The sequence below is a fragment of the Calliopsis andreniformis genome, chromosome 10 (assembly GCF_051401765.1).
Source record: "Calliopsis andreniformis isolate RMS-2024a chromosome 10, iyCalAndr_principal, whole genome shotgun sequence".
Lineage (NCBI taxonomy): Eukaryota > Metazoa > Arthropoda > Insecta > Hymenoptera > Andrenidae > Calliopsis > Calliopsis andreniformis.
The window spans coordinates 8,900,945-8,919,226 of record NC_135071.1 but is presented as its reverse complement, the minus strand read 5'-3'; the positions used below and the strand labels follow the sequence as shown (position 1 = coordinate 8,919,226).

Genomic DNA, 18,282 nt, shown 5'->3' with positions numbered 1-18,282 from the left:
AATTCTTTAATAAGAAAAGATATTACTTAAGTAGTATTTGCAATAAAGGTAATCATTATCTGAATAAACGGTTACTTTGTGTTCATCGTAGACAACAAAATTCATGTGATTAAACAGGAATTTATAATTCGTACATTTCTTCCCTTTATGTGTTTTATACTATTGAAACTTCGCGCCAATTTATTAATCATTTATTTAGACTTGTTCTATAAATATTAAATGAATATTTAATATCACACAGTATCCAGAGTGGAAATAATTAACTTCAATTGTGAATTAACATAATTTCTTTTTTTGTGGAAACATTTATCAATAATAACCAACTTCAATCTTCAACTGATCCTACATATTTCATACTATCATTACTTTGGAAATAAAACAATCTTTGATATAATCGTTAAAGAAATACCATTTCATTTATAATAAAATATAATTTTATTGAAATAACAAAATTGCATAAAGCAGTTACAAAAATTACGTATAATGCTAATCATGTCTTATCAGTAAACGTTATTAGTTTTCAATTATGTGATCGAAAGTTACTATTATTGTTTTACACATTATTTGAACACATCGAACGAAGTAACTGTTACAATGTAATCACTATCAGCGGTATCAACAGCAAATAAACATTCAGCTATGTTTATCAGATAATACGTTTGTAATATAGATGAATGGAAGCGATAAAATGCGATAAATATTGAAACACACTGGGAGGACAACGATCGAGTTTGCTAGATCTAAAATTGTGCGCCGTGGGATTCCAATGTACCGACGAACGTCTCCGTTATTTTTAGCAGAAAACCGTATCTCCTGTTAACGAACTCTCGTCATTCAAAGTCACATAGATTCGCTAATCGTTTACTGTTTCTACTGAAAGCTTACACATTTATTCTTCACACTCTCAACGAAAACAGTCCCAATAACAAATCTTGGAAACACGTGCACAGTAAAACTGAAGCAACATTAACGGTAAAGTTCAAAACATAATATCTCCAATTCACAACTGGAATAATTAACTCACAATCGGACAAATCACACGTTTACCCTCGAGGAACCAGGTGCAATCGAAAATAACTTCGTTTGCCAAGTGTTTGAAGTAAAAATTCCAACGGTGATTCGATGCAGAACCACATTCCGCAGAATAACTTCACAGTAATCACCACTTCCGCTGCGCGAAAGAATAAGGAAGCGTTCTCACAGAAGCCACCATCCCACCAGACATCGACCACATAAACAAACCTCGCGCTCACTCTCCAAGATCACTATTTCAGCACCATATTAAAATAGGAGTCAGAAGAAAGTGATATTCTACTAAAAATCGGTGCATCGAGGATGCAACTAGTAAAGGACACCCGAGCCGACTGAATTCTCACGCGGAGGTAGCGATTTAATGACACCATGAGATTGTGGGGTGTGTGGGGTGCGTGATGCTCTTAATCGACTCACCGTGGCGAGAACACGGCGTGATCGCGACCGACGACGCGACTGCATGACGCTGACAGGTGCACGTCCTAGTCCGCGAGGGTGGTCAACAAGTACGCGAGGAGGGTGCAACAACTGTCATCCAGCGGACGGCCATGTTGCTGTTCGCAGGGGGTTGCGTTGTGTGGCGCGGTTCGAGGCCTCTCCTTATTTGGTAAACGACAGTGGCGACGGCACGTTCGCGCGAAAAATCAATGGGGGTTAGTTCGACGGTTCACCCTCGTGGTGACGCTGCTGACTACTGGCGAGTTTGGGATGCCTCGGCTCTGCCACGAACACGTGGAGTAGAGCGATGCTAGATAAATGATTCAGTTCGATTTGAAGAACTTCTTTTTACGTGTGTTTGTATAATTTAAAATTTTTTAAAATGAATGAGTTAGATCAAAGAAATTTGTATTAATCCTTAACTACCGTGACGGGGTCTGACAGAGCTCGCTCAATTTTCAAGTGATTATAATTTCATAAGAATTTTAACATTCTAAAAAAAAGTCGCTCAATTTTCAAGTGATTATAATTTCATAAGAATTTTAACATTCAAAAAAAAGTCTCATATACATTCATAAAGTAATCTTATATTTATTGCATGTAGAATTCGAATTGTTAATTGTTGCACAGAGTATAAAGTATTTCCTATATGATCAGACTTGGCTCAAGACTTGTTTCGCCACAAGTGATGGGACTAGACCACTTAGAATCCTTTTGACTCTTATTCGATATTCGAAGAAGTAAAGGGATTCGAAATAATTTCAAGTGGTTTCAAACCGATCATTCGCCTCGAGACATGTCGCGAGGTAAGTCTCAACGTGTAAGTGATACTTAAGAGAAGATAAATAAGGTTTTGGGTCTTGGAAAATTATTTGCAGAAATAATTTTTTAACCTAGTTTAATCTTCATGAACTAGTAAATACTACTTTAAAACCAATCTAAAAAATAATATATTTTCAATACAGATGTCACCCTCTTTTCGGTAAATGCAAAACCTTTATTATTCTAAATAATCATTTTTAATTTCCTGTGATGTTAATTTTTTTATAAAAAGTCTATGTAGGACTATTTTAAAGTACATTTTTGTGTAAAAATTTCATTTCCCATTGAAATTTATAATGTATGTCAAAATGTACCAAAAATAGTAATTGTATAACAAACCTCAAATGAGTAGATATATAAGAAAATTTCACCACAGTAGTTATGGGTTAAAGGTATAATAAACATATTTTTACTTTTCTTAACATGTATCTGACTTAAAAGTATTGCAGAAGGGCTTTTTATACACGAGTATCCGTGTTGTCATAACAACGCAAATGTTCTTCAAAACATGGCTATAAATTTAGAAGTTCTGTGGAGTTGACTAACTCCTCGAGGAGGTGCATTCCATTTTTTTTTCGGAGACCCCACGGGTTGTCGTTAAAGCCTCGTTCAGAATAGTTAAGTTACTTGAATTCATACGATTTCAACTTAAGACTACTTTACCACTTTATCAATTTCAATTTCTTATTTATTTTTTTTAAATATCCTTTCAAGTGAAGTTGAGGCCTTTTCAGTTTTTCTAAACTTGAAGTAATACCAATGAACAAAGAGTAAACCTCGATTAAGCTGATACAAATGAATATTATGCGAAAAGTAATTATTGACCTCCATCGACACCATTTTGAGTATTCATTGCTCCAAATTAAATCGATTGAATTCAAGAGCCCTGAATTCAAGGAATACTTGATTAATCTCAACGACGCTTACAAGTCAAGTTACGTACTCGAATTCGGGTTATTTCGTTAATCTGAACAAGGTGTAACGATTCAAACGGAACTTAAAATGGTAAACAATATAAGCGTGACTGATCCAGTTACCACGAATCAACTGCATTGATATATGTACAGCTTTACTGAGAAACACTCGGATCAGTAGCTTTATAAGCTAACGTTCGCGGGACAGACCAATGGCATTGAAATGACAGTCCATTTATGAACTATCGAGGAACCTGTCCTTAACAAAGTTGACTGTCTCATCAAGCAAGCAAATATTCCTGTCAAACATAATGGCGATATAGTAGTAACAGAAAAACTTAAAAGAAGCGGTTGTTAAGTCAAATTGTCTTTAGTGGGTGTTAAAGAAAATGTAGATCGTGCCTTGAAAGTCAGTTTTATACGTCATAATAATAGAATGTAGATCTATGCTCAAGCTCATAGTGAAAGCCACAAAAATAAAAATTGTTGTAATTTCCTACTCATTTGATAATTATAAAGAAAGCTACTATAAAAATAATTATTAGGTAGCGATGTTAATTTTGAATTATGATTGAAACTATGATTGTCCATATATTTTGCTTTTCTAAAAAAGAAAACAAAAATTATAGTATTTAAAATATGGCAAATTAGTATTCAATATTGAAAAAGACATTGTCTTCATAATTATGAGATATTTAACTCATCAGTTTTTTATTTTTGTACATAATCATACAATCTTCTTTCAACTTGAAAAATGTTTCTTACAAAATTAAAAATAACAAATAGAGATACTATTTAAAATGTTTCAACAAGAAAAAAATGATTTGCAAGACATTCATTATTTACATTCCTGCTTTTGTACAATATTATATATTATTAGTGTATTTTCCTATAGTTTTTAAAAAGAAAACCACCAGATATTTGTATGTGAATAACTTCACATCATATAATCCTTCAGAGATTATGAAATGATATCTAAAGTCAACGTGTAGATAAGTATTGACTTCAAAGATATTTAAAAAAAAAAATTAAATTATTTACTGATATACAGTGATGAGCAAAAGTGTGAACACACTTCGCTAGTTTTACATAAAACGTGATAATACAACCTATTTTTCAATTAAATGATTACGAAATTATAGATATGCTTAAAAGAGCGTAGCAAATTGTGTACTACTTGATCTGAATCCTGCTCTAGAGAAATTAATAATTTCATCACCATTATTCCCTGTAACGAATATAATCGCAAATAGCGTTATTCACCACTGATAATCGTGACATCGAACGTGTCAAAGCAGAAGCTTTTATAAACATTAACATAATCGATACGGCGAGCTATTATTTTTCTTTCAATTATTTATACACTACCTGCCTACGTTAATGACGTCAATCGCTGCGTTTGCTAAAATGTAATCATATCATCACTAATATAAGAAAATCATTGTAAAGGGATCAAGTAATATTGTTTATCGACTATGAGACTATAGGTTTTTCATAGTTCATTCTAAAATTACTTAGGATCTTAGATCAGGTTTTAAATAGAGTTACCTACTATTTTAAAATTATTCAGAGGTGATAAAATGTTGTTGTGCACGACACGTTGTTTAAATATCGCCACGGTGGTGTCAAGATTTTTGCACCTCTTTCAAGACCACGATTGGATAATCGTCGGAAATCGTGGGCGAAGATAATCGACGCCTATTAAAGGCCTTTTTGTGCATCAATTCCAACAAATCAATTGAGGCCCTCGCCACCTCCCGCCATGACCCTCGGTGCTCTAAAGCTCCCCTTTTCCTTCGTTAATTTCGACGCTACGACGACCAACGGACCGGCAGTCATGACGATGATGACTCTGCTACCGATGACTTACATGTACGCACGTTTAAAATCCGCGAGCTATTTTATGCGTGGAATGTTATTGAGCTTCAAGTGGTGGGTGGTTTCCATCTGTTATTACTTATTAGGAGAATTACATATAAAAATATTTTTTGTTTGCCTTACTCGAGTCACTCCTTGTGGAGCACTAATGGATAAAGGAAAACTACAGTTATCTATTATGTAAATGGGTTTCGCTATTGAGGACAAGAAAGTGAAGCAAGGGTAAGCAATTTTTAGGTTAATGGTAAAGTTGACGATGATGTGGGTCTTCGCTGATTTCAACGAGTTTTAAATATGTTATGAATGTCGTCACTATGAACAACTTTTTCCTTTGACAAAATTGCCGGCTGGCCTTGGTTTTCGAGATATTTACAAAAAACTTGTTAGATCTGGGTTAGGTCTGGGTTAAGTTTGGGTAGGTATATAGTACTAAAAGTAGCGTGTTCTGTTAATGTCCTGTAATTAGGTTTGAGTTGGCCTAGTTCCACTTTCAAGTGTGTGCAACACCATGCGAGCCACCCGTTATACAGGGTGGAAATCATAAAGCGTACAGACGAATATCTCCAAAAATATTGATTATACGCGAAAATGTTTCAGATGAAAGTTGAGCACGGAGGGGAATATCATGTGGTGGGATTTTTATTTTTCTCGGTGGACGCGCAAAGATGAGGTGAAGGTCAGAATAATTTTTTCAAATGGAACCATACTTTTTGCTAGTATTGTAGCTTATTTTAAGACAAAAGGTTTACATTTTAATGTATTAGGTATACTGAATAAAAAATAGAAACTAACGTCATAAAATACATAGTATCCTCAGTAATTGAAACTTCCCAACTTAAGTATTGGGATATGCAGTTTTAGGCTGTTCACTTATTAGGACATTTGACATCTTAAGTGTTCAAGTATCGGAACATTTACCTTAAATGTAACTTTTAAGAAAAACCATTAATAAATCGAAAATAATTTTTTTCTTAACTATTTACAGAAATTTTTTTAGAGTTTAACAAAATGAGACTCTCTAAAAGACGAGGACTGGGTCCATAGCTCCCCCTAACTCCATTTCTTAATGCAGGTCTGGTGTAGTGGTTAATTGATAATTTTCGATGTATTATTATTACGTCTATCGCAATAGACTTTCCAAAATCTAAAGAGTTTCGTAAATCCAAGTTGGGGGAATTTAGTTCAGGCCACAACTCTACTAAGATATTATTTGTGTAGTTATATAATACATATCTAACTACTTAGGTATTATTTGTATTTTTATTAACATCTAGCAAATCTATGAAAAAATAATAGAAATGGGTTGAAGCGTAATAAAAATTGAAAAAAAAAAAGTTGTATTATAGGTTGCTCTGGTAGTTGTGTTCCTGGCTTACATTAATTTATAAATTTAATTTCCTTTATTCTAACGTTTTTACCACCGTAAATGCAACATTTCTTCCGCTATCATACATACATTTGGCCTTGCTACGGTTGAAGTAGACCAGTTAGATCGCATAAATAAGCTACTTGAGTACAGGAGTTGTCCCGGTTTACAATAGGCTCGCTATTTGGCTTAAAGGGATTACTACGTCAAATCCATCGTTGCCCAACGATTAATCAGTCTCAAGATCCCCTACAGCGCAGTTAAATAGGTACTAAAATGTGTATATAGTATTTTATAGACTTATTAGTTCATCCCATTTTGACCAAAAATTAAGTGAGACAGTTTGCTGTCGTAATAAACTCTCATTTGGAAACTTCCCTTCCTCTTTTGATTCAACTTTTTATAGTCTGTTTAATTTCATTGTGAAATTTCGTGTTAATCGTTTACCTTTTAGGCGATTGAAGGAACTTTTGGAAAATATATATTTAAATTTTAAATACCAAGTTTAAAGTAGATCACAAAAGTTAGAATCATTTTCTTCTTTAACATTATTTAAGGAACTAAAAGTATGAAACTCGTAATTATCCAATATTGAATTTTAAAAATCAACATAAACTCCAAAAGCTAAATTTATATTTTAAACAGTTATTGTGATCTGTTCGTATTCAACCACATATCCTGGTTTTTCGTGACATCACACATTGAGGTTTCAATAATTTTACCATTTTCTTAACATTCAACCCATGTGTACAGTAGAACGACTTCTCCTACAATGTACAATAATTGACGACCAGGCAAGATTTAATATATGCCGATCACTGACTTTGAACATCAAAAGGACGACGTAGTAAAGTATATCTTTCGCTGCATAATATCCTCTTTGCCTCGCAGGACTAAAACGAAAATTCCAAAAGTAACGTGGCCACCAATCACTGAGAAACCGGTCAACCACAACCAACCTCTATAATTATCACACAGCACACTTACCAGGTCACGTAAGTCGAATCCAAATATCAACGAACCCATCGAAGGGAACTGGGACCGAGGCAAACATCCCGTTCCGCTATTCAACGCACAGGATCAGCGCACAGCTCGCGAACGGCGTCGGTACTCGCCACGGTAGGAGATATCGTTAACGACACTTCTCATTCCAAGTACAGTGTGCATAGAACGTGAAGGAATAGCCTTGTAGCATCTCTTTAAAGCGCGAGCACCACTTGTACGCGGCTGGCGAGTCGCAACACGCAACGCCGTTCGTGCTTAATAAGGCAAGCGTGTAAGTACGTACGCGGCTTAAATACCAGGGAAGCACGTAACTACGCCTCGTCGTGTGTCCACAGTGACACATTAAAGCCGCACACGCACAATATGCTAACGCACACGATCCAGCTGGTATCTCTAAACCTGGCCTGCCGTTCCTTCCGTGGCTTTGGCCTCCTTAACGACTCGTTGGATTAATTGTGGGCTAAATAGCGTGGATAAGCATGCAGCGTAAGAAAAATTATGCGTTCGTTATTTCAATATCTAGAGTGCAATGGGTGGCACTGTCGGGGATAGTAACTACAAGCAGTTGCATTTAGAGTGTGTTACTTATGTTCTGCTTAGATTGATCAAGTTACTTGGATTTATCTGTGGTAGTTTTAGTTAAGTAATTTCGAATCCTTGTTCGTCCCTAGACCTAGGTCTTAGATGCCGTTAGTTTACTGTTACTTAAATATTAATTGGATTACTTAGTTCCTAGTAACAGTTTAGTAGTTAGCTAATACCTTATTCTGAGTTTCTAATGTAAATTAGTTCCTAGTCACTTATTTATAGTTTCTACTATTGTCTAGTTTCTAGTAGCCATTAGTCCACTGCTGTCTAGTTTCTAGTAACCGTTATTATATTGCTATTGTTTACTTAGTTCCTAGTAGGGATTAGTTTACTCATTAGCTTACTCCTTTTCTCCTAGTTCATAGACAAGCACCACATCAAATGAGATAAAGTACAAATAACCGTCACACTCGATAAAATTTCACAGTTTCTAACTTGGAAAATATGTGCATTAGTAGTTAGCTACAATATGAAACGAATTGCATGTATCCTTTGTTTTCTACCACGAATGAAAAAATTGAGGAAAACTGCTCTAGGCTGGTTGCTCATAATATCTCAAAAAAGTTGAAAACTGTGCACCCACCAATGTGACGTTAATCTGTCATGGAAATCGAGATGTCGGAAGCATGTGAAGGGTGGAACAAATACTAATTTCTGTTTTGTCAAGAGCAAACTGTGCTCATCTTCTCTCGAGATCGTTCCGTCGACATGACGTGTAATTAAAATCAAAGAAGCATTGCGTGAAGAAATTGCACGATCCACGGTATTAAATTGTTCCCTTTGCTTGAAGACGCAACGTAATTTCTTTGTTGAAACGAGGACAATGTGTTCGCTTCATTATAGGTCGTTGATTACAAGCTTTACTAAAAGTTGAATGATGGTCTAGCATGTCATTAAATGCAAAACCTACTATGTACTTTCAAACTTTAATTACACGAGACCCTTATCTGAGGAAAAAATGAAACTGAATCGTTGGATTTCTCATTTCTTATAAATCGGAATAACTATGAAGCAATTATTTGTGTGTTAAAAATTAAAAATCAAAATAATATACGTGTGTAATATATCGCCTGAAATTTTTTGTAAACTATTTTTTATGTGGAAAAATGTTTTAAACGAAAATTGTTTGGTATTGAGAGGAGTATTCCAAAGAAGAGCATACTCATACTTCTAAACAATTTTCGTTTCAAACATTCTTCATGTAACAAATATTTTATAAGAAAATTCAGGTGATACAGTTACGTGATTCATCCTGTATTTTGAATTAGCTTTAGAATTGCCTAATTGCAAAGTATACACATCAATTTGTATGTAAATAATTAATTATTTCATGCTTCTATATGCATCTAACAAAGCATTTTTTCATCAAACTATTCTTTGGTGGCCCTGTCCTCCTTAAGAACGAGGCAAATTAATTAAAAGCGGTAACGGGTCTCGGTAAAAAAGGAAGTGACCGCGCTTCATATAAACGTTAACTAAGGCTCAGAGTGAAAGCTATAAAATATATTTTAGTCAAAAGTTCCTTAGTTCTGTTAACGAAACAAGATTAAATAAATTGTTAGTTTCTTCAAAGATACTAACATTTATGCGTACATTCAATTTTTTAATTATAAAATAGTATTAATAAAGATATGAATATTTACTAAAAATTTGTTTAACAAAAAAGCGAAAAGCTTCGTATGATCATTATTATTATATCTTTTATGCAATAATATTGTATAAAATATATATGTATGTATATAATATTGAATAATTAATTGTTTTATACAAAATTATACAAAATATAAGGGGGAAAGTATGCAACTCAAGTCAACTATTCCACTTCACCCTACTATGAATACTTAGTTCAACTTGACCTTAAATAATTGTGTAAATATGTATACACTAGCGGTTAAAAGTTGGTATTATCTGGTTATTTTCTTAAAATTATACTGTATGGCAAAGTATGTTTGATTTTATGTTAATACTTTCAACGATAATTGCAATTCTTTATTTCCATATAATGAAGCATTACAATTTTATACAAGGTGTTCTGGCAATGGTGGTACAACCGAGCAGAGAGTGATTTCTCATGAAGAAATAAATCGAAAATGCAGAATAAAATTTTTTCGTACGCTTCGTTTATCGAGAACATCGAGTTTGAAAGTTTGTCAAGTATGCATGTACTCGACTTTAACTGCACTAGCAAATACCTTTTGAGTTGTCAGATTTCTGTTTTTATTTGTGTTCGTATTCATGAACATGGGAAGTGTTATTATCTGTTTTCTGTCAATGCTACTATCATTCTAACGATTGTGCTGCAATGTTATGTATTTGATTAGGATGATTTTATGAATAAAATATTCGTACTCGACATTTTCAATCTCGCACGAGAAAATTTTATTCTGCACTTTCGACTTATTTTTTCACGAGGAATCACTCCTTGCAAGGTTGTACCACCGAAACACTCTGTATATTTGAAAGAGTAATCTTTATTCTTCTGAAAATAGGACATAATTCTAATAATTTAGCTGGCAGTGTAATTGAACAAAAATCAAATTCTCTGTTTTAATTTCAATAACAATCAAATTTCTCCCATAACCGTTCAATAATTGGCAATTGCTGCGATTAATACGACAATCAACTCTGTCTTATTGTAAACCATTGAAGCTGCTTTAAATTATAGCGCCTGAATCGTTTAGATAGGTGATCAGACGTCGCCTTATAAAACTCATGATCCCAAAGCGACACTTATGGATTTTCGATGTTATTCGAGAGTACCTGGGGACCTAAAGTACGTGGAAAGTAGTGGCGTACTTTATTTGCACACCGAAAAGGTAGTCTGGGTTCTTAGAAGCAGTGAGAAATTGCGACCGACGCCGCGACGTTTCCATCTGATCCGTCATGCTATCGAAAGTTTTGTGATGAAAGTCACGATAACACACGGCGATGCAAAACGGTGATGGCTGGAGATAAGACAGATATCGAATCAATCTTGTCTGCTTCTAAATTATGATTTTATATCGATCGGCAATAAGTACGTGGAGCACAAAGAACTGTTATTTATTCTACTTGTCTGTGATGTTATTTTTATCTATCTTTTTGTGATTCGCAAAGAAGCAAGGTTATTTAATGGTATTTTTTCGTCTTGGACTTTTTCATGTACTTGGCATAATTTCTTTACTTTATTGAGGTTTCTTTTATTGGGATTCTACTTGTCTGTGAAAATATGAATATGTATTAGAGTAACCCTACAAGATCAGAATTATATGACTATTTAGTAATATAAAAGAAAAGTAATGTGATTTCTTCGTGTACCTAATTAAGAAATAGTATTTAGTTTATTTCTTCTTTGTGGAAATAGTTACTGTATCAACTAACTTTTGATACTCTGTTTCATAATATTAAATATACATTGGTCAAACTACAGAAACACTGTTTTTCTTAATAAAAGTATTGGAACAATTTTATTATTATTATTACTATTACATAAATCGCTTAAGCATATTATGAACCCCTTTTTTCCAAACTATTTAACAATTACAAAGAAATGTTTATTGTGCGAAAGTTTAACAGTGGTAAATAAAGAATTTAAATAAAATTTTAAATAAAGAAGGAAAGGGTTAATTAGATACTCCCAGTGAATATTTATACATTCAGGGACCCTTGAACTTATCTTTTGTCAGAATGACCTGTTCACGATTCAATAAATAATTGCACTATTACGAGTCACTGAAATCTTTATTCCTCACTAGCTGTTAAACAGAAGTGTACTCCTAATATTATTCATTAACTACACTAACGATACAACTTCAAATTTTGCTTTGTTTTGAATTATTAATCTAGAAAAAATGGTTTTTGTACTGAACAGCAATATTATCTCATTTTCTAATAAAACATGATTTTTCAGTTAAGCTACTATTGCGGTAAATGGACGATATATTTTCCTAGATATTCTTGGCTACCAATTCGCTTCAGTACCAATAAATATCGGCGTTTATTTCATGAAACACTATGAGTGGTGATATTACACGCTAGGCGATATATTAGATGACTTTAACCTACTCAGATTTCCACTAGGACGCCACTGAAAGAGACAGATGCGAGTCGTATTTGTGCATCTGGTAAAAGAAGAATGATAACAGAAAAAAGGGGTTAACTGTGATCGCCTGACGATAGGTCACCCCGGACCAAACAGTTAGTCTGTTCTCATTTTTTACACACGTATAAACGTGTACGTAATCGATTCAACGCAGGACTAAGTTCCTGTTTCGTGTCTCGATAGTTTGATTACGTGATAGATGCAAAATACGGTAGACATGAGAGTCTCTCACGCGATACGTTTATTTACCGCAGAGGCTGTTGCATGATGATGATGAGAACGAAAACGATATTTCAGACGAATTAATTTTTAAAGATTGCATCATTCAGACTCATAGGAAAAGTAATCCTTCAATTTAGAGATCCGATGTAATATGAATGTAGGAAGAAAGTGTGAATTATGCACTTAATTGGTAGGCAACGGTTTGTAACATACACTGCTGCATAATGCGTATTTCAAATCTATGATAATTGTCGTCTGCACAATGTTAAGTTAATCGAGCTGCGATGCCCTTGGTATTAACATAGTATCTAATAATAATAATAGAAAATTCAAAATAGAAAATGCGAATGAATAGTATCCAAATAGGAGTAATTTATTGAAATTAGTATCTAATAAAATTAAAACAATATTACATATTGAGTTTAGAATATTTTTGAATCACATTTTTGAATAATTGAAATATAATGAAAAATTCCATTTGTGCATAAATCAAGTATCCAAGATAACAGCTATAATCCTTAATGTAATTGATGTATGCAATAAGTATGGACTATTTATATGAGTGATAAGTCGCTACAGAAGCTGATTTATTATCTATTCTAAGCACTGCATAAAAACTACTCGATTTGTATTAATAATTCAATTTTTAAGGTGTTTCGAAATTAATAAAGAGTATGGTTCCTTGAACTAGATTTCATTATTACATAATTTGTTATTTAATTAGGCTGTGTTCATGAGACATTGCACGTATTTCAATATGTGTTAATAATAATTCAATATTTAAAAAGGTATTTCGAAATGACTAGAGTATGATGGTTCCTTGAACTAAATCTCATTATTACATAATTTGTTATTTAATTAGGCTGCGTTCGTGAGACATTGCACGTATTCCAGATATTTTTATGGTTGCTTACGCCACTGACCAAGCAGAGGGGACATCGTCATATCCCGGACGAAGACAGGAAACCTACGAATGAAATTCCCCTCTGCTCCCATACACGTTCGCTTTGTCAAATCTCTCTTGTCATGCACGTTTCAATCCAAATGAAGCAAAGAAACACTGCGAATTAAGAGCAGGATATAAATTCTTTGAACACAGAAAAAGGTAACAGTATTCGTATGAGAAGTCATTGATAGTCCAATTTGAAAAAAAGATATTTCTTAAAAATTGAAGTATACATATGTATTGGTACTTAATTATAATATGATTCACTTACTTCATATTTCTGAAAATTGTATTATAATTACGAAAGAAAATTGCATTTTAAATTTACCTTTGTCGAAATGAAATCAATGTTGGAGTTCAATGGTTTTATTGTACGATAGACATTAAAGTCACCGTAATGTTTTCCTGGAATTCAGATTACTTTATTTGTGCAACAATATTCTTGGTCATTTTCTTACGATAAAGAGTATTACGTCACGGTAACCGAGCCACACACGTGCGATAGTGCTTTCTATACACGTGATCACGCCACATCCGCTTATTCGTGATATCCCATAGCAGGATGTTAATACTAGCAGTCTTGTTTACCCGTATTATAATGCCCATAAAGTTTAAACAATGTATGTAATATTACGAAATACCAGAATTGGGCAAAACTTAACCTGATTGGTGAATTTTGGCTAACGTGAAATCAGGACAGTAATTCATGGTTACTGAAGAATTATAATTAATAAATAACAAAAGTAATCCACACTGCTACAATTGCTAATCACATTGCTGTCATGTCACGTAAAATCACGTTACATAATATAGCAAATGTGTTTCATATTATAGCAAAATAGCTCTAATACAAGGGAAAACCATCGGCTCACTATGGATCCTGCTATAATATGACATGACAGTAATGTGTTCGCACCACAAAGGACAAATTATTGATCAGTTACTATAATTGTGCTTACTACTGAATCAGTAATTTTTGTAATAATAACGATGTAGTGAATATTTTTGGAAAATACACTACCGTGCATAAGTATTTGCACATTTTCGTATTTCAGGAAATGCAAGAAATACATTTTTTTATTTATACTGATATCGAGTTTTACTCTTATCGATATGTGGAAAGCTTATTCAATAATCGTCTGAGATAAGGTCTGTAGTCAAAACTGTATTAGAAAATTTTACATGAAGCGTATTTTATATGTGACTAATAATGTGAAAGTATCCAAATACTTATGCACTAATTAAGTGAGCAAGTAATTTATTCATATAGTGACAACTCAGAAACCCTTACAATATATTGTAAACCTACTATTAGAGCATTATTTTATAGGAAACTTTGAATAAAATTGAAACAGTAGACATATCATGTCAGTAGATACAATTAGCAAATTGAACATTGTACGCTAAAGTTGTATAACATCAATATTAATAAACGCTTCATCAAGCCGAGATTATTAACCACAGATACATCGATACATGCACATACGTTACCGCTCCACGAAGCAATTTCTACCTGGTGCAGCAACAATCCAATGGAATCCCGATCGATGAAATTCTCCGTAGTTAGCTTGTAAATGAATACAGTGACTGGACTCTATTTCATAGCCAAAATCAATACCTATTTCGAGTTCAGTATTACGAGTTTCAGTGTCGCAACTTCATATTCGATAAAACTTTGAAACCACGTCCGATAATTATTTTGGAGTTCGTCTTGTTTGAGATTTTCTCGTTCACGTGAAGTATCATGCTACTATGATAGGATGTATGTACTCTCGTGAGCAATTGAAGCTCTCGATGTGAAAGCTTGTCTACTTCAGTTTTTAAAATTTTGTAATATTAGCAAAAAAGGATACCACATATTAAAACATATATAAATTTACAGAAATAGTTATTTTTGTTAAAAAATTAAAGCTAATCTGTTTTTGCATCGAGTTCTTCAATTTTCCTTCAACCTTATGGCTTTCTTTTGATAAATATTCATATTCCTTCAACTTGGAATAAATTGTAGAAATTATATAGTCTGATTTACACTTATTAAACACTTGAGATTTTTCTAACACAAATGTTTTTGACGCGATATTAAATGAAGGGCTTGGAGGAGCAATGCCGCAAAAAAATGTTTAATTGAAAAAAGCCATGAGTAAAATTTAACTTTAGTAAAGAGGTTGATTGCTTCTAAGCATTGGAATAGATTACTATACACTATTATTATTAGAAACCACTGTGGATGAATTTAAATCGTATGCATCGTTTTTGAAAAAAATACACTTACATGAATTCATAATACGCGTATTAGGTTAGAATTCAAAAATCAACATCACGTAATTGCTTTACACGTACGAAAATAAAAACTTTAGCCTCTAGTTTTTCAGATAAAGTTTCTAGGAACTACATTCTGTCCAAACAATTTTGTCCTCATAAGGCAATTTTTGTTCACCATTAGAAACTTCTAACACTATGTAAATATTCCAGAATCGAAAATCAGATATAGGATATTATTTCTTTATTCAATATCACTTCCTTTCGTGTGCTTTCCTTACAAATATAAAATATTGCTTTAAATCTGAATATTATTACGCGTTATTAACTTTTCAGATTCAGTTACGTGATCAATTAACGTTTCTAAAAGTCAATGACTTCAGTCCAATGAAATGTACAATGGTAATGATAAATCACATCCTTACACATGATTAAGATTTTTCGTTAGAAGAATTGTAATGCTAGCCTTAATCAGAATTGACACGTAGAATCTGTTGCCAGGGCAGCAAATACGGGTCGTACTGTTAGCGTGACATACACGTACGTGCTTGTAAATTAAGTTCCGGTCGTAATAGGGTAGAATTTCGAGCGAAAGCATGCAAAAAAATCGATGTACCGTTCAAAATCTTCACTAAGAGGTATTCAGGGTTCCCCTTTTTCAAATCCCGCAAACGAGTGGATGACCTAGTTCCTAATTGGTCGACAGATAGGACCGTCCTGATTACAAGTAAAACGCCTCGATAATCTAATAACGTGTCGCTGCCCATGAATTCATAGAGGAGGCAATGGAAAAGCGGGACAGGCCCTTTGAGACAGGCTCCACACATGAAACTACAAAGAGGCGAAAAAAGTTGCGAAAGTTCATATTTTTAACGTACTTTGTGGTTATTCTGTGAAGTAGGCGCTTGTGGTATAAATTTAAGGAACTGTAGCAATAAGGCAACTCTACTTTCCAGCAATTTCAGTGAACTAAAAAAACCAATTGTCCTCTTTCAAAGATGTTATAAATTGATAGTTCATCAGGTAGAAGAGTTACATTTGCGAAACCTAGATTAGTTTATTTTCGTTGGGAATATTATAAGTAAACCATGGATTTTTATGCAAATTCATATTTTTATAAACACAGTTAAATGAATGGAATCTAAATAAAAATTTGTTTCATTTTTCAAATACTATAATTTATACCCTATCTTAATATGCATTCTATATTTTTTTGTACGCTTCAAATTTCCACAAATGCATAAAAATCTGCAGGTTTATAATGTTTTATAATGTGAGATGAACAGCCAAATGAGATAATCCATGATTAAATATATAAAGGAACAATGAACATTCTTGAGAAAACGTGAAATAATTTAATGAGTGATTTTCGATACACGCTTCCGCTTCTCGGAACGCAAACAAAAAGAATTCCAATGGAGATAACTACTGCCGCTTGTAATAACATGGAAAAGGCAGAAATTAGCCGAGTAGGGTCGCAATTACTCTTAATTAGTAATAGTTCGTACAAGAAAAGAACGGTTGCTTTGGAGTTCGAGTAAACCCAGGGTGTCTCTTTATCTCTTAATGCACACGCCTGTGACATATACGGGCATTGACTGGAGTAACTGATAGAGTTCTAGAGCAATTTCCAGAGCAAACACCTTTTTTCTGTATTAGGAATAAGGAAAACGTAGTACAGCATTTTTGGACTACAATTTTGTACATAGAGACTGACGACTACCTTAGTTTTTTAGAAGTAGAGTGAACAAATTTGTACATTAACTGTTTCGTGGTTGGCGAGGCATATCATCGTATCTACAACAATGTTAGGTGCCTGGTTCGTAAGAAAAATAGAATTAAAAAAGGCCCAATAGAAAGTTATTTAGCCTCGAAAAGGTTAAAGAATTAAAAAGTTACATTTATCCTGAGAGTCAAAAATTAATAAAAAAGATATAAGTCGTTATGAAACTAATTTTTTCATGGAATATGTTAGTTAGATTATAATACGAAGAAGCTACTTTAATCCATTCTTCCTCTTTTAAAAACTTGAATTCTATCTCATAGAGTCATAAACTCGATTTTTTAAAAACGTGACTTGAGTCGTTTTTCCTTGTAACCACAGACACGTATCTATTTATGTTATAGTACCCAAACTAATTGTTTCTTCACATGTCACGGTGTATCCAGCTTACTGACAATTTGGTAAATATTTTAAGCTAATAAAAAAAGGGAAACAAAATTGTGTGCCTCTTTTGAACCTTCAGGTGAATGCAATCGTTTGTGTTGATCTGACAGTCGTAAGAGACAACGATGAGGGAAAAATCGTCTGGCAAATCGGCATAAGTCACCGAGTGCGTGGAATGAAATTGAGCCGTCAGGTCACCCAGCTTCTGGCGCAAATTATTACCAACACGCCTCGAGTTTCGCGGTTTCCTTTGTCAGTCGATAAAAAGTTTTCAATGTGAAAGCAGCACCGTGTGCATCTGGCGTTGAGATCTCTCTCTCTCTCTCTCTCTCTCTCTCTCTCTCTCTCTCTCTCTCTCTTTCTCTCTCTCTCTCTCTCGGTCCTTCGGTAAATGGTCTCTTCGCGTCTCTTCAAGTGGCTGATACGCACTTGACTTCCACGCGGAAATGAATTTACACGCGATGCGAAAGCACACCCGCGACAGATTAACTCGTGCACGGTTTTGCGAAAACAAACGTTTCGATTCGACTGCACATCGAACGTTCATTGCACTAGCGTCTCTAT

At 33.8% G+C, this 18,282-nt stretch overlaps 1 protein-coding gene across 4 annotated transcripts in view; it reads right to left on the bottom strand.

The window, feature by feature from the left end:
• The window catches only part of LOC143184668 (CYFIP-related Rac1 interactor B), a 31,434-nt gene that overhangs the window by 10,772 nt on the left and 2,380 nt on the right, over positions 1-18,282 (bottom strand). Inside the window, exon 2 of one of the 4 annotated variants that reach the window (XM_076387062.1) lies at positions 1,450-1,780. The exons of 2 other annotated variants lie outside the window; for them this stretch is intronic. The gene's annotated coding sequence lies outside the window, so the exon portion shown is untranslated. Of the gene's footprint in view, positions 1-1,449; positions 1,781-7,437; positions 7,699-18,282 lie in introns of those variants that run through there. One more of the 4 variants, XM_076387065.1, reaches the window with a different exon arrangement.